The following is a 22,227-nucleotide window of genomic DNA, read 5'->3' as shown; positions in this document are numbered from 1 at the left end:
TTCATTATGTGAATAATTTTAAAATCTTAGCTCAAACGGCTGCAAAGACCTGTTTGCCCAGCACGGGGATATTGAGTTCTTTAAGATGAAGCCATAGACATGTGTGTCTGAGTCGTCTATCAAAAGTTACACCGATTTATATAAAGTTGTGCAAACACGCTTTATTTCGCCAAGACAATGTGTTTCTCACTGTTACATGCATTTGAATGGGAAACTCGCCCGAGACAAAGTATAGGTTTTCATTATGTGAATAATTTTAAAATCTGAGCTCAAACGGCTGCAAAACCTGTTTGCCCAGCACGAGGATATTGAATTCTTTAAGATGAAGCCATAGACATGTGTTTCTGAGTCGTCTATCAAAAGTTGCACCGATTTATATAAAGTTGTGCAAAAACGCTTTATTTCGCCAAGACAATGTGTTTCTCACTGTTACATGCATTTGAATGGGAAACTCGCCTGAGACAAAGTATAGGTTTTCATTATGTGAATAATTTTAAAATCTTAGCTCAAACGGCTGCAAAACCTGTTTGCCCAGCACGGGGATATTGAGTTCTATAAGATAAAGCCATAAACATGTGTTTCTGAGTCTTCTATCAAAAGTTACAGCGATTTATATGAAGTTGTACGAAAATGCTTTCTTTCGCCAAGCCAGTGTGTTTCTCACTGTTACATGCATTTGAATGGGAAACTCGCCCGAGACAAAGTATAGGTTTTCATTATGTGAATAATTTTAAAATCTTAGCTCAAACGGCTGCAAAACCTGTTTGCCCAGCACGAGGATATTGAATTCTTTAAGATGAAGCCATAAACATGTGTTTCTGAGTCTTCTATCAAAAGTTACAGCGATTTATATGAAGTTGTACAAAAATGCTTTCTTTCGCCAAGACAATGTGTTTCTCACTGTTACATGCATTTGAATGGGAAACTCGCCCGAGACAAAGTATAGGTTTTCATTATGTGAATAATTTTAAAATCTTAGCTCAAACGGCTGCAAAGACCTGTTTGCCCAGCACGGGGATATTGAGTTCTATAAGATAAAGCCATAAACATGTTTGTCTGAGTCTTCTATCAAAAGTTACAGCGATTTATATGGAGTTGTTCAAAAACGCTTTATTTTGCCAAGACAATGCGTTTCTCACTGTAACATGCATTTGAATGGGAAACTCGCCTGAAACAAAGTATAGGTTTTCATTATGTGAATAATTTTAAAATCTTAGCTCAAACGGCTGCAAAACCTGTTTGCCCAGCACGAGGATATTGAATTATTTAAGATGAAGCCATAGACATGTGTGTCTGAGTCGTCTATCAAAAGTTACACCGATTTATATAAAGTTGTGCAAAAACGCTTTATTTCGCCAAGACAATGTGTTTCTCACTGTTACATGCATTTGAATGGGAAACTCGCCCGAGACAAAGTATAGGTTTTCATTATGTGAATAATTTTAAAATCTTAGCTCAAACGGCTGCAAAGACCTGTTTGCCCAGCACGGGGATATTGAGTTCTATAAGATAAAGCCATAAACATGTTTGTCTGAGTCGTCTATCAAAAGTTACACCGATTTATATAAAGTTGTGCAAAAACGCTTTATTTTGCCAAGACAATGTGTTTCTCACTGTTACATGCATTTGAATGGGAAACTCGCCAGAGACAAAGTATAGGTTTTCATTATGTGAATAATTTTAAAATCTTAGCTCAAACGGCTGCAAAACCTGTTTGCCCAGCACGAGGATATTGAATTCTTTAAGATGAAGCCATAGACATGTGTTTCTGAGTCGTCTATCAAAAGTTGCACCGATTTATATAAAGTTGTGCAAAAACGCTTTATTTCGCCAAGACAATGCGTTTCTCACTGTAACATGCATTTGAATGGGAAACTCGCCTGAAACAAAGTATAGGTTTTCATTATGTGAATAATTTTAAAATCTTAGCTCAAACGGCTGAAAAACTTGTTTGCTCAGCACGGGGATATTGAGTTCTATAAGATAAAGCCATAAACATGTGTTTCTGAGTCTTCTATCAAAAGTTACAGCGATTTATATGGAGTTGTTCAAAACGCTTTATTTCGCCAAGACAATGCGTTTCTCACTGTAACATGCATTTGAATGGGAAACTCGCCTGAAACAAAGTATAGGTTTTCATTATGTGAATAATTTTAAAATCTTAGCTCAATCGGCTGCAAAGACCTGTTTTCCCAACACGGGGATATTGAGTTCTATAAGATAAAGCCATAAACATGTTTGTCTGAGTCTTCTATCAAAAGTTACAGCGATTTATATGAAGTTGTACGAAAATGCTTTCTTTCGCCAAGACAGTGTGTTTCTCACTGTTACATGCATTTGAATGGGAAACTCGCCGGAGACAAAGTATAGGTTTTCATTATGTGAATAATTTTAAAATCTTAGCTCAAACGGCTGCAAAGACCTGTTTGCCCAGCACGGGGATATTGAGTTCTATAAGATAAAGCCATAAACATGTGTTTCTGAGTCTTCTATCAAAAGTTACAGCGATTTATATGAAGTTGTACGAAAATGCTTTATTTCGCCAAGACAGTGTGTTTCTCACTGTTACATGCATTTGAATGGGAAACTCGCCGGAGACAAAGTATAGGTTTTCATTATGTGAATAATTTTAAAATCTTAGCTCAAACGGCTGCAAAGACCTGTTTGCCCAGCACGGGGATATTGAGTTCTATAAGATAAAGCCATAAACATGTGTTTCTGAGTCTTCTATCAAAAGTTACAGCGATTTATATGAAGTTGTACGAAAATGCTTTATTTCGCCAAGACAGTGTGTTTCTCACTGTTACATGCATTTGAATGGGAAACTCGCCGGAGACAAAGTATAGGTTTTCATTATGTGAATAATTTTAAAATCTTAGCTCAAACGGCTGCAAAACCTGTTTGCCCAGCACGAGGATATTGCATTCTTTAAGATGAAGCCATAGACATGTGTTTCTGAGTCGTCTATCAAAAGTTGCACCGATTTATATAAAGTTGTGCAAAAACGCTTTATTTCGCCAAGACAATGTGTTTCTCACTGTTACATGCATTTGAATGGGAAACTCGCCTGAGACAAAGTATAGGTTTTCATTATGTGAATAATTTTAAAATCTTAGCTCAAACGGCTGCAAAGACCTGTTTGCCCAGCACGGGGATATTGAGTTCTATAAGATAAAGCCATAAACATGTTTGTCTGAGTTTTCTATCAAAAGTTACAGCGATTTATATGGAGTTGTTCAAAAACGCTTTATTTCGCCAAGACAATGCGTTTCTCACTGTTACATGCATTTGAATGGGAAACTCGCCTGAAACAAAGTATAGGTTTTCATTATGTGAATAATTTTAAAATCTTAGCTCAAACGGCTGCAAAGACCTGTTTGCCCAGCACGGGGATATTGAGTTCTATAAGATAAAGCCATAAACATGTGTTTCTGAGTCTTCTATCAAAAGTTACAGCGATTTATATGAAGTTGTACGAAAATGCTTTATTTCGCCAAGACAGTGTGTTTCTCACTGTTACATGCATTTGAATGGGAAACTCGCCGGAGACAAAGTATAGGTTTTCATTATGTGAATAATTTTAAAATCTTAGCTCAAACGGCTGCAAAACCTGTTAGCCCAGCACGAGGATATTGAATTCTTTAAGATGAAGCCATAGACATGTGTGTCTGAGTCGTCTATCAAAAGTTACACCGATTTATATAAAGTTGTGCAAAAACGCTTTATTTCGCCAAGACAATGTGTTTCTCACTGTTACATGCATTTGAATGGGAAACTCGCCCGAGACAAAGTATAGGTTTTCATTATGTGAATAATTTTAAAATCTTAGCTCAAACGGCTGCAAAACCTGTTTGCCCAGCACGAGGATATTGAATTCTATAAGATAAAGCCATAAACATGTTTGTCTGAGTCTTCTATCAAAAGTTACAGCGATTTATATGAAGTTGTTCAAAAACGCTTTATTTCGCCAAGACAGTGTGTTTCTCACTGTTACATGCATTTGAATGGGAAACTCGCCTGAAACTAAGTATAGGTTTTCATTATGTGAATAATTTTAAAATCTTAGCTCAATCGGCTGCAAAGACCTGTTTGCCCAGCACGGGGATATTGAGTTCTATAAGATAAAGCCATAAACATGTGTGTCTGAGTCTTCTATCAAAAGTTACAGCGATTTATATGAAGTTGTACGAAAACGCTTTATTTCGCCAAGACAATGCGTTTCTCACTGTTACATGCATTTGAATGGGAAACTCGCCTGAGACAAAGTATAGGTTTTCATTATGTGAATAATTTTAAAATCTTAGCTCAAACGGCTGCAAAGACCTGTTTGCCCAGCACGGGGATATTGAGTTCTATAAGATAAAGCCATAAACATGTGTTTCTGAGTCTTCTATCAAAAGTTACAGCGATTTATATGAAGTTGTACGAAAATGCTTTCTTTCGCCAAGACAGTGTGTTTCTCACTGTTACATGCATTTGAATGGGAAACTCGCCCGAGACAAAGTATAGGTTTTCATTATGTGAATAATTTTAAAATCTTAGCTCAAACGGCTGCAAAACCTGTTTGCCCAGCATGAGGATATTGAATTCTTTAAGATGAAGCCATAGACATGTGTGTCTGAGTCGTCTATCAAAAGTTACACCGATTTATATAAAGTTGTGCAAAAACGCTTTATTTCGCCAAGACAATGCGTTTCTCACTGTAACATGCATTTGAATGGGAAACTCGCCCGAGACAAAGTATAGGTTTTCATTATGTGAATAATTTTAAAATCTTAGCTCAAACGGCTGCAAAACCTGTTTGCCCAGCACTAGGATATTGAATTCTTTAAGATGAAGCCATAGACATGTGTGTCTGAGTCGTCTATCAAAAGTTACACCGATTTATATAAAGTTGTGCAAAAACGCTTTATTTCGCCAAGACAATGTGTTTCTCACTGTTACATGCATTTGAATGGGAAACTCGCCCGAGACAAAGTATAGGTTTTCATTATGTGAATAATTTTAAAATCTTAGCTCAAACGGCTGCAAAACCTGTTTGCCCAGCACGAGGATATTGAATTCTTTAAGATGAAGCCATAGACATGTGTTTCTGAGTCGTCTATCAAAAGTTACACCGATTTATATAAAGTTGTGCAAAAACGCTTTATTTCGCCAAGACAATGTGTTTCTCACTGTTACATGCATTTGAATGGGAAACTCGCCTGAGACAAAGTATAGGTTTTCATTATGTGAATAATTTTAAAATCTTAGCTCAAACGGCTGCAAAGACCTGTTTGCCCAGCACGGGGATATTGAGTTCTATAAGATAAAGCCATAAACATGTTTGTCTGAGTTTTCTATCAAAAGTTACAGCGATTTATATGGAGTTGTTCAAAAACGCTTTATTTCGCCAAGACAATGCGTTTCTCACTGTTACATGCATTTGAATGGGAAACTCGCCTGAAACAAAGTATAGGTTTTCATTATGTGAATAATTTTAAAATCTTAGCTCAAACGGCTGCAAAGACCTGTTTGCCCAGCACGAGGATATTGAATTCTATAAGATAAAGCCATAAACATGTGTTTCTGAGTCTTCTATCAAAAGTTACAGCGATTTATATGAAGTTGTACGAAAATGCTTTATTTCGCCAAGACAGTGTGTTTCTCACTGTTACATGCATTTGAATGGGAAACTCGCCGGAGACAAAGTATAGGTTTTCATTATGTGAATAATTTTAAAATCTTAGCTCAAACGGCTGCAAAACCTGTTTGCCCAGCACGAGGATATTGAATTCTATAAGATAAAGCCATAAACATGTTTGTCTGAGTCTTCTATCAAAAGTTACAGCGATTTATATGAAGTTGTTCAAAAAAGCTTTATTTCGCCAAGACAGTGTGTTTCTCACTGTTACATGCATTTGAATGGGAAACTCGCCTGAAACTAAGTATAGGTTTTCATTATGTGAATAATTTTAAAATCTTAGCTCAATCGGCTGCAAAGACCTGTTTGCCCAGCACGGGGATATTGAGTTCTATAAGATAAAGCCATAAACATGTGTGTCTGAGTCTTCTATCAAAAGTTACAGCGATTTATATGAAGTTGTTCAAAAACGCTTTATTTCGCCAAGACAATGCGTTTCTCACTGTTACATGCATTTGAATGGGAAACTCGCCTGAGACAAAGTATAGGTTTTCATTATGTGAATAATTTTAAAATCTTAGCTCAAACGGCTGCAAAGACCTGTTTGCCCAGCACGGGGATATTGAGTTCTATAAGATAAAGCCATAAACATGTGTTTCTGAGTCTTCTATCAAAAGTTACAGCGATTTATATGGAGTTGTTCAAAAACGCTTTATTTCGCCAAGACAATGCGTTTCTCACTGTAACATGCATTTGAATGGGAAACTCGCCTGAAACAAAGTATAGGTTTTCATTATGTGAATAATTTTAAAATCTTAGCTCAAACGGCTGCAAAACCTGTTTGCCCAGCACGAGGATATTGAATTCTTTAAGATGAAGCCATAAACATGTTTGTCTGAGTCGTCTATCAAAAGTTACACCGATTTATATGAAGTTGTTCAAAAACGCTTTCTGTCGCCAAGACAATGCGTTTCTCACTGTTACATGCATTTGAATGGGAAACTCGCCCGAGACAAAGTATAGGTTTTCATTATGTGAATAATTTTAAAATCTTAGCTCAAACGGCTGCAAAACCTGTTTGCCCAGCACGAGGATATTGAATTCTTTAAGATGAAGCCATAGACATGTGTTTCTGAGTCGTCTATCAAAAGTTGCACCGATTTATATAAAGTTGTGCAAAAACGCTTTATTTCGCCAAGACAATGTGTTTCTCACTGTTACATGCATTTGAATGGGAAACTCGCCTGAGACAAAGTATAGGTTTTCATTATGTGAATAATTTTAAAATCTTAGCTCAAACGGCTGCAAAGACCTGTTTGCCCAGCACGAGGATATTGAATTCTTTAAGATGAAGCCATAAACATGTGTGTCTGAGTCGTCTATCAAAAGTTACAGCTATTCATATGAAGTTGTACAAAAAGGCTTTATTTCGCCAAGACAGTGCGTTTCTGACTATTACATGCATTTGAATGGGGAACTCGCACGAAACAAAGTATAGGTTTTCATTATGTGAATAACTTGAAAATCTTAGCTCAAAAAAAACCTGTTTTCCCAGCGCGGGGATATTGAGTTCTATAAGATAAAGCCATAAACATGTTTGTCTGAGTCTTCTATCAAAAGTTACAGCGATTTATATGGAGTTGTTCAAAAACGCTTTATTTCGCCAAGACAATGCTGTAACATGCATTTGAATGGGAAACTCACCCGAGACAAAGTATAGGTTTTCATTATGTGAATAATTTTAAAATCTTAGCTCAAACGGCTGCAAAGACCTGTTTGCCCAGCACGGGGATATTGAGTTCTATAAGATAAAGCCATAAACATGTTTGTCTGAGTCTTCTATCAAAAGTTACAGCTGTCTTTATGAAGACCATTAAAAACGCTTTATTTGACGACGTTTGTTACAGGAAAAATGATTCTATGTTTCTTTACCTTCTTTTAAATGTACAAAGATGCCTTTTGTCTGCCCTCTGCCTATGGTTAGATTAGTTTAGAATTATCTTTTTAGACTTTCCCAGCAAACACATCTTGTTTCTGGGACATATTGTTTTAGATTGTTTTATCTTCCCTAGCTCTCTGCTGACGAGACTAGCACCATATATGGAGTTGTTTTATTTTATCTGTTTATTATTTGTTATCCTGTTCTCACTGTCTCTGTGCTCTGTGCCTATAAAAATTACCAAGCCACTGTGCATGGTGTGAGTTGTTCTTAGCAGCTCACCCGTGTACACGTTTGATAAAGAAAGTAACTTTGTCTCATTGTGTCTTTATTTCTCCTGGGTTTTTTACAGAGTTTTCCCCCAACATTTCTTGGTCCTTCGGAGCCGGAGCGCCTCCATCGTGTCCCATCTCCGTGACCAGTCCACGTTGTTCGTCTGTCGACAGCCCACACACTAGGTGTGTGGTCAAAGACCAAGGGCGTTAAATTCGAGTCTTGGCCAACGTTCTTAGAAAGCGACCCACGGTGGTGGGGCCCGATCGAGGTGGACCAGACCCGGCGACACTGACCAGGTAGATACAGACACACTGACACAATCTTGCGTAAAAACGTATTTTAAATTCAGGGAATTTAAAATAGAGAAAGTAGCTCGTCTCGACTGGAAGCTCCCCACTTCTGTGGGTTTAAAGTAGCTCGTCGGCTGGTAGCTTGGAGCTCGTCGACTGGAAGCTCCCCACTCTTGTGGGTTAGGTTTGGAGCTCTGGGTAGCTCCCCCAGCTGGGTCAAGGGAATAAGTAGCTCGTCTACAGAAAGACTGGCAGCTCCCCTTTATTATAAGGGTTCCGATCGCCCGAATAAGTGTGAATGTGAATGTATGTGTGTATTGTTTTAATTAACGGAGCAAGCTGAATTTTCACGGTCCAATAAGAGACTGAGCTGCTCCTCCTGTGTTTTTTCTTTTACTGCTGTTCACTGACGTGCTGGTGAGTTGAGAGAACGGTCGAGTTCCGTCTCGTAAAGTTCACACCGCTTTTGGAAATAGTCCGAAAGTAGAAGGGCGTGTGAGCAACCACTCTCGTCTCTAATACCAGCGAAGGTGATAGCAGCTGTATTGTGTATATATTACTTAAACAAAAATAAGTAAATACATAAATAAGATGGGTAATCAAGCAAGTGAAATTAAAACTCACTCCTGACGAGCAGTGGTGAGAAAAGAAAAGTCCAGACGCCGGACAAAAACAGTGTCTGTAAACTGAGAGATTTAAGAAAACAAAATATAAACAGAAGAATAGAACTCAACTGCCAGTTTAGTAAAACCAGAAGACGAGACACTGTGCAGTGCCCACAACCCTTTTAGAAAGCCATCACTCATTCCTGCAGCCGCATCTGCAGCACCACCCATATCAGGAAGAACTTAATAATCCCTTATTAAGTGAAAACTAGAGATCAAAGTAGTTTGAAGTAGTTTAAAAGGGTTGAAAACAGACCCCACTGAGTAGATATAAATATAAAAAGTACGAAATAAAGATGAAGGGAAAATTACAGTAGAAATTATCTTTAGAGTATTTGAAATTAATAATAGCAAGGATAACAACCTGTAAAGTGATATTAACAATGAAACACAGTTGGCATGATGACCATGCCCAGCATGTATAAAATGAATATAAAGCAAATAATTCACACGAAAATATTTTAATAACATAAATAAGGTATATTAAGGCTGTGTCACTGTTCAGCCAAGGACAGTGTGTGAAAAGGTAACTGTCTCCACCTTGGGAAAAGGATGATTCTGCAGGTCATCTGAAGCCCTTGATGGATACAAAATAAAATATAAATAATATATTATAATAGAACTGCCTGGTCCGCCATGCAACAGAGAGAACAAATGTGACCGCAGATTGGATGAATTCTAAATTATCTGTTTGCTGAATAAGATGATCCTAACTAACAAATTGGCTCAGGAGTAGTATAGTGGTACACACTGATAAAATATAATATGCTATTACTGTCATATAAGACAAAGATGATAATATTAACAATGACATAATATTAATATGAAGAGGCACCTTAATCGGTTATGATGTGAGGTGGATAATTGTTAAGCAGTAGTCTGCATCAAGCTTAAGGTTTGCTGAAACTCAGTGTAATGACATGTGAGATGAAGACAATACAGAAAATAACTAAACTAATGAAGTGCATAGAGGCACTTGACCAGCTTGAAACTTATCATTCTAGAATGACACATTGCTGAGATATAGAGCACACCTATAATAACAACCAATAAGCAAAACCCTGTAGACAACAGCTAAAACTACAGGATTGAGAAGCTGAATTAAATATGTAGACACTGCTAAGCTGATGAGCATGTTCCACATTTTCTTTTCTTTTTATTTATTTGTTTCTTTTAGAGCAGAAGCTGCTATTCTGCCCAAAGAAAGACTCTAGGTCTGACCAACCGTTTCAGTCATGGGCAAAAAGATGTCAGTCAATAAAATTCTAAAAGATAATTTATTGACGAAAAATATATCAAGAGATAAAAGATAAAACAGTCCAGTGTCCCACTTATGAATTGTATAAAAACACACAGTCCCAAGGCCAGAGCCAGCTATGCCACACGGCCAAGTTGCACCCCACATGTTGCCTTTAACAGGGTTAGAAGTTGTCCTTGGAGACCCACCACCCTGCAAGCATATAGTCAGTGGTCACTCAAGCCTCTGGAACTCTGCTGCCTTTAGGCTGTGGCATATAATAGGCCCTGGACTGCACAGAGAGACAAAACAACACAGCAGTGTTTGTAGTGTGGGCTATAAGTAGACCAGTGTATCAGTGCAATCAAGTACACCTGCCTCTAATTAGTCCAACCCCATTCCAGCCATTGGCTCACCAAAAATGTGACAACCACAAAACCACTCCCAACCCAGTGCAACTTCACACAATAATATGGAGCTGAATTAACACAGGCACATTAGTCTACCATGTTACAAGCTGCATGCTATTACAAGCCAACATGTGCAGACTTCTGCCTTGTACGGGTGGCAGCATTTTTCTTTTTCTTTTGTGTCCTGACACGTTTATGTTTTTTGTTTTTGTTTGATTATTTTGTTGGTTTTGGAAACGAATTTAAACGAACTTGTGACCATACTTGAGAATCACAGTGACACATAGTGATTAGGCATATGATTGAAAAATGCCTAGGTTTAGAGCTGTGAGCTATGAGCTGTGAGCAATGCAAAGTTAAATATATATATATATTTGTATAAATGGGAAACAACCCTAACTTGAAAGTTTGAAATGTGTGAGATCCATGACTTGTTTGAAGAACTAGAAATTATCTAAAAATGCCTTAAGTGAAAATGTAGAGTTGCATCTATTCTCCCAAACCAAAAAAAAAAAAAAAAAAAAGGAGAAGAAGCATTCTGTAACTTAGAAATAAGGCTGACGTGTTGACAACAGACTAAAACACTAATTCGCAGGTGGCTATCAGGAACAGAGAGGCGAGCAAAGTCACAAACACCAAGGCTGCAGACAGCCACGCAGCAACAGCAGATAACATAGAGACAACGCCTGCTAGAACCGTTTTGAAACCTCAGCAAAACAATTTGTCAGAACGTGCATGACGTGTCAAAAATATAATGCTCAGGGAAACCTGAGACCACACAATCCATTTGGACTTTATTGAGCTAAATGAATGCCAAGGGTAAAAATACACCCTAGTGGTTATAGATGTATTCTCAAAGTGGCCAGAAATCTACCCAGTGAAAAAGGCAGATACAATTTCAGTAGCAAAATGTATGTCTAAGTTGTAGGAAAATAAAGAGATGATTGTAAATGACGAAGAATGTAATGATGTCTATCAAGTGTCTTGCAGATCACAGCCCGGTGACTGGGTTCTGATCAAAGTGCTCCAAAGGAAAAACTGGAGCTTGCAAAATTGCGGAACGACCATCCTGGATCCATCAGAGTCACTGCAGGCGAGTCAGTGAAGCCATCTAAACACAGCTGACGGCAGGCCCGGTGGAGGGGTCAGCTTTCCTGGCCGGGGGGTCTACTCGCGACAGGAGGGTGTGTCCCGTCGTCATGAGGTGGTGGCTCTTAATAGCTGCAGTGGCCCTGACCATGGCCGGGCTCCTCATCTTTGCTTCCGTGAGGGACAATAAGTCACGCTACATGGAGAAAAGGCAGACACTGTATGACAAAGGAAAGTACACCAAGTTTCCCCATGGCTATGCCACTAATTTCTGGTGGCAGTTTATGAACACTACAGCTTACTTGAATAATAAAACTGACTGCTATGCAAATACATATACACTTTCTGCCCACCAAGGAACGAGAGGAAGTGTATGGACTGTTCACTCAACGAAACCTGTGCCAGTAACGCGACACTGATGAGCCTCAACTGTCGCTCCAACTACAGCTACCGAATGATACTACAAACAAAGACTCATTACCAGACAGGATGTGCACGGACGGCACCAAGCAGTAAAGGAACCAGAGTTTCGCATCTGAGGAGGAGTGAAATTCTTACAGAGCTTGATCCCCGGCATTGGAGTTGCCGAGGTGCGGGATCACGTGGAAATCAACCGATATGCTCTGCTACGACACATCAACTTGACTAAGACCCTGGGAACCGCCTTAGCAGGAGAACAGCAGGCCATCAGAACGATGGTGCTGCAGAACAGACTGACTCTAGACCTGCTAACAGCATCACAAGGAGGAGTTTGTAAGCGGAGACATTTATGAAGCTTTGCAGAATTTGACCATTCTGCAGAAATATGTCACTGACCACACATCTGGAGCAGCTACACCGCCATGTCTAAGAGTAATGATTTCAAAGATGATAACAACTACAATGACTGCTTATGTTGCCATGCCTCAAGAAGAACAGCATCCCGTTGCAATTCTGTTAGAGGAGAACTTGTAATAACTGCTAATGAATGACGTGGTGATTAAAAATGACTTGTCAAGTGATCACGCACTGATTAAAACATTAGTAGGTTATGCAGGTTTTCATCCTTTTATTTTTTGAAGTTTTCATCCTTGTATTTTTTGAAGTTTTCATTTTACATATTAGGTTTTCATCATTTTTAAATACAAAGTTTTCATTTTAGTTTTCATCCTTTTATTTTTTGTAGTTTTCGTTTTAAAATATAAGGTTTTTATCCTTTATTTTTTGTAGTTTTAGTTTTATTATTTTTTCTTGTTTATTCCACTTGTTATTTCATTTACTATGATTTTCATTTACTATGTTTTTCTTTTTATTATTTTCTTTTGTTTTATTCTTTAGACCAAATGACTTCCATTTCTGCTATGCTGACATTTTGAAAATTAAAAAATTGCTTAAGATACTTAATAAATAACCTTCACAGACAATTGTTGTATACATTTAAAATAAGTTAAAACAGGAGGGAATGTTACAGGAAAAATGATTCTATGTTTCTTTACCTTCTTTTAAATGTACAAAGATGCCTTTTGTCTGCCCTCTGCCTATGGTTAGATTAGTTTAGAATTATCTTTTTAGACTTTCCCAGCAAACACATCTTGTTTCTGGGACATATTGTTTTAGATTGTTTTATCTTCCCTAGCTCTCTGCTGACGAGACTAGCACCATATATGGAGTTGTTTTATTTTATCTGTTTATTATTTGTTATCCTGTTCTCACTGTCTCTGTGCTCTGTGCCTATAAAAATTACCAAGCGACTGTGCATGGTGTGAGTTGTTCTTAGCAGCTCACCCGTGTACACGTTTGATAAAGAAAGTAACTTTGTCTCATTGTGTCTTTATTTCTCCTGGGTTTTTTACAGAGTTTTCCCCCAACAACGTTAGTGCGTTTCTCGCTATTACATACATTTGAATGGTAAACTCGCCCAAAACAAAGTATAAGTTTTCATTATGTGAATAACTTGAAAATCTTAGCTCAAACAGCTGCAAAACCTGTTTGCCCAGCACGGGGACCTTGAATTCTATAAGATAAAGCCATAAATATGTGTGTCTGAGTCATCTATCAAAAGTTACAGCTATTCATATGAAGTTGTACAAAAAGGCTTTATTTCGCCAAGACAGTGCGTTTCTGACTATTACATGCATTTGAATGGGGAACTCGCACGAAACAAAGTATAGGTTTTCATTATGTGAATAACTTGAAAATCTTAGCTCAAAAAAAACCTGTTTTCCCAGCACGGGGATATTGAGTTCTATAAGATAAAGCCATGAATATGTATTTCTGAGTCTTCTATCAAACGTTACAGCTGTCTTTATGAAGACCATTAAAAACGCTTTATTTCGTCAAGACAGTGCGTTTCTCGCTATTACATGCATTTGAATGGCAAACTCGCCCAAAACAAAGTTTAAGTTTTCATTATGTGAATAACTTGAAAATCTTAGCTCAAACAGCTGCAAAACCTGTTTGCCCAGCACGGGTATATTGAATTGTATAAGATAAAGCCATAAATTTGTGTGTCTGAGCCTTCTATCAAAAATTACAGCTGTCTTCATGAAGTTGTACAAAAACGCTTTCTTTCGCCAAGACAGTGCGTTTCTGACTATTACATGCATTTGAATGGGGAACTCGCACGAAACAAAGTATAGGTTTTCATTATGTGAATAACTTGAAAATCTTAGCTCAAACAAAACCTTTTTTCCCAGCACGGGGATATTGAGTTCTATAAGATAAAGCCATGAATATGTATTTCTGAGTCTTCTATCAAAAGTTACAGCTGTCTTTATGAAGACCATTAAAAACGCTTTATTTCGTCAAGACAGTGCGTTTCTGACTATTACATGCATTTGAATGGGGAACTCGCACGAAACAAAGTATAGGTTCTCATTATGTGAATAATTTTAAAATCTTAGCTCAAACAGCTGCAAAACCTGTTTGCCCAGCACGGGGATATTGAATTCTATAAGATAAAGCCATAAATACGTATATCTGAATCTTCTATCAAAAGTTACAGCTATTTATATGAAGATGTAGGTAAAGCCATAAATATGTAGGATCAGTTTGTAACTTCCTCCCTCTTCCTTGGAATGCATAAAGGAGTAGGAGCACCACCTCTGTGGCAGCACTGACATGACTGAACTGCAATGTGTGTCGTGTGCTGGCGCAGTAAAAAATAGCTTGATCAGAGCTCTTTCTGTGTTGCAGACTTTATCTAAAAAATTCCATGACCCCCCCCTGCAATGAGTCATGTTACCTGAGATTAATTCTATGTTTACCTGTCAGCCTGGACGAATGTGCTGTGTGAAGGAAATCTTTGTGGAAATCCTCTTTGGCTTTTTGTTATTTTAATTCGCTTTTCTGTTTTCCAGAACAGTTCTCCACAGTCACTGTCCATATGGGTCAGTGGGACCAAGAAGCACTCTGCTAATGTGTGGACTCTGACCAGCAACATCCAGCAAGACCCAGACAGCGTTTTCTATCTCCCAGCTGGAGTTTTTTGTTTGTCTGTGACTGGAGAGTCAGATTTTTGTTGAGCTTCATACTTGCAGAGGTAAGTCAGTTTGCAGAGATCCCTCCCACCCTGGCTTTTATGTGCTAGATTTCTTATCTGAAACAGTAATATTTCAGTGACTGCTGCTTATACCACAGGTTAATACACTCTACTGATCCCTGATAGGAGAATCATCAATTTTGCCAGCAAAGAAGCCTGGTGGATGTTTGTTTACAGTCTGATGGTGGGACATCATGCTCTGCATCTTTAAAGTTTGTCTCTTGATTATTATTCATACCCAGTAATGTGAAGTATGCTCATATCTACTATAACTGAACCAACCTGGTGCTCTTCATTTATGGAGGCTGTTGAGTCTGAATGTTGGATGTTGTGTATCTCGTGTTCTCTGGGCTTTGTTGTCCTCAGTCTTTTTGCAGGATCAGAAAACAAAACCAGGAGGCGCGTAAATGTTTCTTCTCCATGATTTTTCTTCAAATGTTTCTTCTGGATGATGATATGACCGTGACACGGGATGCCACCTTTGGTCTTGTGATGAAGCAAAGCTCAGGAAGAAGTGTGATTAAATGGTACCCACATGTGTGCTGCTGAGAAGGATGTACAGGGGCACCTGCAGCCAAATCCAAGCTTCAGGTTAGTTGTAGTTGCAGAACGCTATAGGACTGAGACAGCTGAGGCATCAAATGTTTGATTAAATGGATGAAAAAGAGAAGTTTTTTCCCTATAATTATCACTTCTTAAAATCTGTAGCAACTTCAAGTCTTTCAGCATGCTGAGCATGCTCAGAATGTGACAATATATTTTTGTTCAATATTTAATTTCTTTCAGTTGCAATTGTTAAATGAAAAAATATATATTCTTATAATTTAGCAAACTAATTTATCAAAAAAAATATATATACATATATCTGTAGTAGTTTTAATGAATTAATTTGACACCTGTATTGAAAATACCATATTGTATTCATACAGAATCAGTATGGTATCATTGTTTGTCTGTTCACTGATTGTTGAAGCTAAGAGCTACTTTGATCTGTTTAGATCTAAAGTATCCAAAGTTGAGCTCTGATGTTTCTTCACCCCTGTGTGTGTGATATGTGATTCCTACATGCTGGCAGAGCGGCAGTTTGTGCTCACAGATGATGACGGTGTGGAGAGACGGTGGTGTTTCCTCAGAAGAACCAGCAGAGTCACAAAGGGCACCAGTCCATCTCACCACCTTGACTTGCTGACTGATGCTCATCTGCACTGCACAGAGGAAATCAACTGACCGAGGTTTGTCCAGTGACGTGTTATGAAATGTATATTTGTTTTATGCTTACAGATATGTTTTTCTTGACAGAGGCTCTGCAGAGGTTAGACAAAGCAGAGAAAACATGTGCTTTACATTTTACTGTGATTTATTGAGATATTTGTTGCCTGATGTTCAGCAGGAATGGAGAAATAGAATCAAAGGGAGATGTTTTTGATGTTTTTGTAATGATGTAAGTAAATCTTCAATATTATTTATTTGCTTGGTTATATTAGGAGTGTTTCTGAGTGAGGGGGAGAGGAGTCATCATCCAGGTAAAGTGACGTAGATCAGTGGATACACTTGTCTCCCCTTTAAAGGAGACGATCCAAGTCATCCTTAAATGTTAGTGCTTTCAAATACACAAACATTTTTAAAGGACAAAAATGAACATCCAACTTTGACTGTAATACAAAATAAATCTTTGCATGTGTGTTTTCAAACTCTCAGATGGGCAGCATATCAGTCTTGGACTGTCTAACCTGCCGGAGCAGCACTGAATGACCACCGCACGAGCATGTTCCTGCAACATTCAGCATCTGATCTGTCATCTGTGTGCTTCTGCTTTTGGTAAGTAGAGTTACCCAACTCCAGTAACTCTAAACACATGCCATCCATTTCTAACGGCCTGGTTACTTCCTGTCAGTTACTTTAGAAACCATGTGGTCACCTGACCTAACACTGTTTCTTCTTCTTCCCCTTAATGTTGAAGTGTCAAATGTCACACAGCTGGAGAGGAAACTACACCAGTGTACTGGGATGTTTCAGCAACACGTGCCAGATGCTGTTCCTTCATGGTGACATCACCAGAGACAGTCCCGCCCACCTCAGGACCCATTGATTATGATGATCTGATCCATCAAATCCCCAGCAGGTGAACCTTATTCATGACATAACACCGCAACAATGTAAAAAATTAAACAGCAACAGTCTAAATGTAAAGTGCATTCTAAAGTCCTCTTCAATAAATTGTATGCAAAGAGTCATTCAGGTCACTACAGAACCCAGAGTCTTCATCATTAAATCTCTGGTTGCTTCATTTTTATATCCTATATCAGATATTTTAAAGGTTAGCTTAGGTAAAGTTCCATTCTCATGGTGAGGCAAAATGCTTTATGTGTGTGTGTGTGCGTGTCATGAACGGCTATAAAAGGCCTATAATTAAAGAACAAAGCGGGGTTTGAGTTCGAGTTGCGGCAGACTGTCACTACTTGTAAATGGAACGCAGCCTTCCTACGGCAGACAGCTAATAACAGGAATCGGACGCGGTCCAGCCAAGTCCACAGCAACCACCATAGCAACCGCCTAGCATGACCTTAAAAACATATTCTGTCTTCATAACTATCAAAATCGTGAAATGATTTGCAAAGTGTGAAAGTGTTACAGCTGCAGAGAGCTATGGTGGTATCTATGGAAGCTGTTTACATAGATAATAATATACGATGTAACCATGGAGACAGTCAGTCACGTGAGCTAGCGGTGCACGTTTACTACAGTGAATAAGGTGATTGAGTGCACAGCGTCCACACTCTGCAGGGGGTAAAGACATTACTTCAATATTGTTTTATATTGATATATATTTGCCTTCTGTTGACCATCACCTCAGGTTCACCATTACAGTTTCAGCATACAAATGCACACTGTCTAAACACATTCAAAAACTCATGTCTCAGAAATAAGCACAGCTGTTCATGTTTGTCATTAGAGTTTTATTTGTAAGAAAATTATGAACTTCATATTGTGCATTAAATAAAAGAACATTTCACAACTCTTGAGTCAACAGAAACAGGTAACAGAAATGTCTCTAATGTGTACAGTGTAGTGTAAGCATTAAAAGATCATAAAGGAAACACTAACATTTATGTGAAACTAATTGTAATAAAAAATGAGCAGGTGCTTTATAGATTTAAAAGAAAGAATCTGAAAACAACACTTTTTTGGTCTAAGTGATCAAAGTAGAAAACAGAACTGATGTTCAAGAACAAACCGTAGCTGCACTAATATTACACATCTCGATCGTTGTACTGAACAGACATGTTGCTTTTAAAACCACATGCAGTGTGTGACCATGACTGTTCACTGAGACCATGAACGCCACTTCGCTGAAGCATTCTTCTTCTTCTTCTTGCCATTAAATTGGAAGCAGAAGCAGCACGAGCTGATTTGATCTACTGAAAGGAAAAAGCAGAACATCTGAGTTGAAACCAGTCAGCTGAAATCATTAAGACAGGAACAAATTCAATGCAGTGTCTCAAGTGGCTTAGCCTGTTACAACTGTTGATACAAGCTAAATACGGTTAACACACAGTGTCAGGGAGCTCCAGTGTGGGAACTAGTGGCTTTAGGTTTGTAGTCATTTAACTTTCATCCATTCATTCATTTAATTCAGGAGGAAGAAATGCCAGGTTGGTGCAGGCTGGTTACATGCATTTGGTCCCATGCTGTCTTTAATTAAATGACTTGGTTCATTTTATGGCTGGGCTGTATGTGGGGTTATATCATGTTATTTGGGCAGGAGTACCTGTCCCCTGTTAGACTTAGAAAGTTTCTCCATAAGTAGAGTTTCTAACTCTTCTAGCACATCTGTGGCTGGCAGCTTTTTGGTGGCTCTTTTTACCCCACACTGGTTGTGAGTGTGTAAATAGCCCCACTAGTTCTTTTGGGTTGCAGTTAACTTGGGAGGAAGGGGTGGGTATGCCATGATTAGGTGAATAACAATTATATGGGATACATAAATTTCACAATGCATGCATATATCTCTATCAATTAAACCTGGCCTGAGGGCTGCCATTTTTTACATTCAGTTATTTCTCTTAGAAATGTTGGAACTAAATAATGAATGTGTTACAGTTAAAGTGAAACACTGGTCAGTGTAAATGGCTCATTGGGACACAGAAACCTTTAAATTAAACCTGATATCTAGTGTCAAACAATATCAAAGCTGTAAAAGATGTTTACAGTCAGAATTTATAAAACTATGATTGTAAATAAATTCAAACAAGTGAGCTTTTCTCTTTGTGCTGAATATCAACACTGTGGTTTCTTAGACTGTAAGCTTTACTTTAGTGCAACCAGTTGCAGAAGCTGCCACTCCAAATGTCTTTTGATAATAAGAAAAAAATACCTTTTCAGTACACGGCCTGAAGTTCTTCTCCGACATCTTCTGCAATCGGCTTTGTCTGCTGGTTTGAAGACAATAAACCACAAAAAAGATGATTTAGTCACTTTGTCTGTGTCATGCAGCTCGAATGTGTCGTGTAACGATGTTGAATAGCCGTCGTTATCCCTCTGCTTTGAGCCTTTTATCAAAAGTTACAGCTAACTTCATGAAGTTGTACAAAAAGGCTTCATTTCGCCGAGACAGTGCGTTTCTGACTATTACATGCATTTGAATGGAGTTCTTGCACGAAACAAAGTATAAGTTTTCATTATGTGAATAACTTGTATTTTACACTGACCCTGGGTCAGTATCAACTTCATGAAGACAGCTGTAACTTTTGATAGAGGACTCACACACACACATATTTATGGCTTTGCCTTATAGAATTCAGCATCTCCGTGCTGAGGAAATAGGTTTTGCAGCTGTTTGAGCTAAAATTTTCAAGTTATTCACAAATTAAAACCTATACTTTGTGTCGGGCGAGAACTCCATTCAAAATGCATGTAATAGCGAGAAACGCACTAACGTGGTGAAATAAAGCGTTTTTCCATAAACTTCATAAAGACAGCTGTAAATTTTGAGAGAAGACTCACACACACATATTTATGGCTTTGCCTTATAGACTATAGATAAATAGATAAATATGTTTGTCTGAGTCTTCTATCAAAAGTTACAGCTATTTATATGAAGTTGTACAAAAACGCTTTATTTTGTCAACACAGTGCGTTTCTGACGATTACATGCATTTGAATGGGGAACTCGCCCGAAACAAAGTATAGGTTTTCATTATGTGAATAACTTGAAAATCTTAGCTCACACAGCTTTAAAACCTATTTCCTCAGCACTGAGATGCTGAATTCTATAAGGCAAAGCCATAAATATGTGTGTATCAACAGTTACAGCTGTCTTCTTGAAGTTGATACTGACCCAGGGTTAGTGTAAAATACAATCCTAGCTGTGTGAACAAAGCTTGGCTCCTTTAATCCTGCATGACAAACCTCAGGATGCAGGTTATTATTACTCTTTCCTGCTGGCACACCTGAGAGTCAGCTAGAAACTTACAGTGACGTGGACATCATGCAAAGACTTCCAGACTCTGTAATATACTGTGAATGATCAGTGACTCAAGTTAACACTAAACTTTAAACAGTACCTCTGTGTCTCTGTGTGCTGAACATTTAGGATTGAGTCTGCATTGACTTTATTTATTGAGACTTTAATGTGTTAAAAGCAGGTTGAAGACGGCTCAGAAACATTTGAAGATTAAAATTTAGCATTATAGCTTCTGGTGGTTTGTAAAGCCTATACTCAGCTGTAGTTTTTGTTACTAATTTATGTTTGTTGTTATTTAACACAGATTTCAGAAGAGCAAATATGCTTAATAGTTTAACTAGATTTCATTTGTCAGTGTGGGACTGCTGAGTCACCTGAAGAACTCATTTCATTCATTCTCCACATGATGTTCATTTACAGAAATGTTTCACAGGAACTGATTCCTCCCAAACTGTGAACTAGTGTCTTTCCATAGATTATCTCTGTATGAATGTACTTTTAAATGAAGGCAAGTGTTTGTCCTTTTTTGTTCCTCAGTTACAGTACGTGATATCTTGATATCAGGCGGTCAACACTGGGGGAAGACAAGAAGCAGACGTACTTCCAAGAGGGAGCTGCAGTGAGGACACAGCCAGGTCACTGAGGTCAGAGGTCAGAATCTGAAACAGCTCAGGTTTATATTTTAGGGGTTATAAAAAATCTAAATGTATTTATGAAGAAACCTTTAAATAATAGTCATAATTATGATTATTATAAGAAATATCAAACATTTAAGTGGATTTTCTGTTACACATATTGTGTTAGCCCTGCAATAAACTGGCAGCCTGTCTTTGTCCTGTATCAGCTGGGATAGGCTTCATCCTCCCGCAATCCTGAATTGGATACATTGTATTCCAATTATGTAATCTGATTATTTACAAAAATCAAGGTATCTAATCAAAATGTAAGTAATAATTATAAAATGGGAAAGCAGAAATAAGTGTGACATGAATGTAACCGTGTTAGCTGACATAGAGGACAGCTACATGTAGTCTGAAAAACCTTTGTTGTCAAGTTTGCAGGTATATCAGCACGAGACATTCTTACATAGAAGAGACGTTAAAGTCTCTAACTCAGTGAAGCATTATTGGTCCCATCTGTTTGGATAAATATAGTAAGTTGATGTTTGTCCATTTATTGACACATTTTCTTAAGTGCTTATCCAGTTCAGGATCACAGTGGAGCTGCAGCTGGATATGTTCACTAAATAAACCTTACAAAAGTTAACAATAAACCTGCATCCATGTACGTTGTTGTCCACAGGATGAGAAAATCAAACTGGAACACTGTGGAACATGTTAATAAATGTTTGTGTGTTTATGCCTGCGTCTTTCACAGGAGGCGCTGGAAGGTTTCCCTAATAGTTCCTGGTGAATCAAAGCAGAACCATAAAGGTTGCTGGATTGCATGATGGCATTACCCCTGAGCAGTCATCCTGTTAAAGGAGGAACCAGTTAGAAGCTGTTTTCAAAGTAGCTGAGCAGATTTCATCTCAAGTAAGCGATTAACTGTTTGTTCATCTGTTCTGCCACTTAAAGAGCATTTAAGGACGTCTTTCGAGTGTCCAGCTGAATTAATTCTACTGGCTCTCATGGTCATTTGTTATTATAGACATATTTTTCATGTTCATCCAGCTATTTAGTAAATTCTATCTATTTAGTAATATCCGTCAGCTATA

General features: G+C 38.0%; 1 long non-coding RNA gene across 1 annotated transcript in view; it reads left to right on the top strand.

The window, feature by feature from the left end:
* The first annotated feature begins 15,148 nt into the window (after positions 1-15,148).
* LOC308390007 overlaps positions 15,149-22,227 on the top strand; it is a 124,370-nt gene continuing 117,291 nt past the window's right edge. Inside the window, exon 1 of the long non-coding RNA XR_013970378.1 lies at positions 15,149-15,640. This is a non-coding gene — a long non-coding RNA (uncharacterized lncRNA). The remainder of the gene's footprint in view (positions 15,641-22,227) is intronic.

Source organism: Rhamphochromis sp. 'chilingali', assembly GCF_963969265.1.
Source record: "Rhamphochromis sp. 'chilingali' genome assembly, chromosome: 21".
Lineage (NCBI taxonomy): Eukaryota > Metazoa > Chordata > Actinopteri > Cichliformes > Cichlidae > Rhamphochromis > Rhamphochromis sp. 'chilingali'.
This window is presented reverse-complemented; position numbering and strand designations above follow the sequence as displayed.